The sequence below is a fragment of the Oryzias melastigma genome, linkage group LG1, assembly GCF_002922805.2.
Source record: "Oryzias melastigma strain HK-1 linkage group LG1, ASM292280v2, whole genome shotgun sequence".
Classification (NCBI taxonomy): domain Eukaryota; kingdom Metazoa; phylum Chordata; class Actinopteri; order Beloniformes; family Adrianichthyidae; genus Oryzias; species Oryzias melastigma.
This window is the reverse complement of record NC_050512.1, coordinates 5,108,469-5,110,164: the sequence shown is the minus strand read 5'-3', so window position 1 is coordinate 5,110,164 and position 1,696 is coordinate 5,108,469. Positions and strand designations below refer to the sequence as shown.

The following is a 1,696-nucleotide window of genomic DNA, read 5'->3' as shown; positions in this document are numbered from 1 at the left end:
TAGCCAGATGATGTTTTTGTGTTTTGAACAGTGGTTAAAAGTGTGTTTTACAGACACCAAGAAAGCCTTATGTTTTGCTCTGTTTTGGTAGGTGTCTTGAATGGTGAAATTTGAGAACGTTGTTTCTGTTGGCTTCAGGGACATGTGTCCATTTGGTAGGATTTCTTTATTTAAATGGTACAATGGGATAAGTATTGTAAAGAAATGAAACAGTGAAATTACATGTTTGTTTTAATTTGTCCATTTAGGTGCCACTGTCGTATTCTTCTTGTTAACTTTTTAAGTTTGAATGTTTATTTCGTTTTTTTTTTAAAACTGCCAAACAGGGAAAATAAAGGATCCCACTATAAATTATTTGAAGCTTGTGTGTCATTAAATCCCGCTTCATTTTTGATCATATATATGGATATAGTTCACTCTGAAAGGCTAAAGAAAATCACGGTAACGAACCTTTAAAGGCTAAGAAGTTACTAATTATTTGTATTTCTATCAGTTGTATTTTTTGTTAATCATTAAGCATTTAGATTTAGGTTTGTTGAATGTTTTGCATTCACTTCTTCACTTTTTATTTCAATTCAAGACTTTATTCATTTTAATAACCTATTTTTCATTTAATTTAAAATATTTTCCTAATTCAGTTTTTATGTTTATCAATTATTTAAAAATGGGGAACTACAAAAAAATAAATAAATAAAACATTCACTGTGACTAAAAACAGTTCATGTCAAATCCACCACATTTACATATAATATCTTGCATTTATCTATATGCGATATTGACAGGTATCGGATCGATACCCAAATCTTCTGTATTGCCCAGCCCTAACATAGCCCAAATGCTCTCTGCTGGGCTAAAGGACAGTAGGTTTTCCAATTTATTAACACATTTAACACAAAAACACATTAACACGAAAAACAGATCAAGCATTTATGCCTTATTTCACAATTTATCAAACCAACAAGAAAAGATGAGTGCTTTTAAGGTTTTCTTTAACCTGTTTGGTTAGTTTCATATTTTTGAAGACTTAGATGGCACAGAAAAGAGTTAAAGATGGAGGAAATAAGACATATGGAGGAATTGAAAATGTTAGACTTTTGACTTTGTTTCTTTGAAACAAACTTTTGCTTCATCATCTGGACAAAAACAAGCAGTAAAAGATAAACTTTATCTCTGAATTGATGCTTTATTTAACCGATCATGGCAATTAGTATTGACATTAATTTCCTTCGCTGTTGCAGTCCAGGCCTGTGCCATTACCATGACATCATGAACTACATAGTCAGCCTTTTGTGAAAAAGCAATAAAGAAAAAAAAAACAAATAACACCAAAAAGTAATTGAATATTTATTTCTTATATAATTGGGTCACTTTACAAAGGGGATGACACATTTACTCCAGGAACTTTAGGAGGAAAAAAGCATATTTATTACTTGGTTTTAACTGAATTTGCAAGGATGTGACCCCATGCATAATTTACAATGGATGCATTGTAACTACACAGCTTCCAAAGGGAAATAATCTACAAGGAAATTTATGAACACCATTTGAGAACCCATGGGATAATAAAGTAGCAGAAATGCATGGAGAAAAAAACACTTCCCTTTTGGGGGGTTTACTCTGACTTTTTATGATTAATTTGTAGTGACATGTTTCTTTTTGTTTCAGTTATTTAGCTCTAGCATATTATGCTTACGCT

General features: G+C 31.3%; 1 long non-coding RNA gene across 1 annotated transcript; it reads left to right on the top strand.

Moving 5' to 3' along the window:
- Nucleotides 1-96: 96 nt before the first annotated feature.
- LOC118599481 lies at nt 97-354 on the top strand. The gene is made up of 2 exons (XR_004948861.1): nt 97-155; nt 249-354. It is a non-coding gene; the product is annotated as an uncharacterized LOC118599481 (long non-coding RNA).
- Nucleotides 355-1,696: the final 1,342 nt, after the last annotated feature.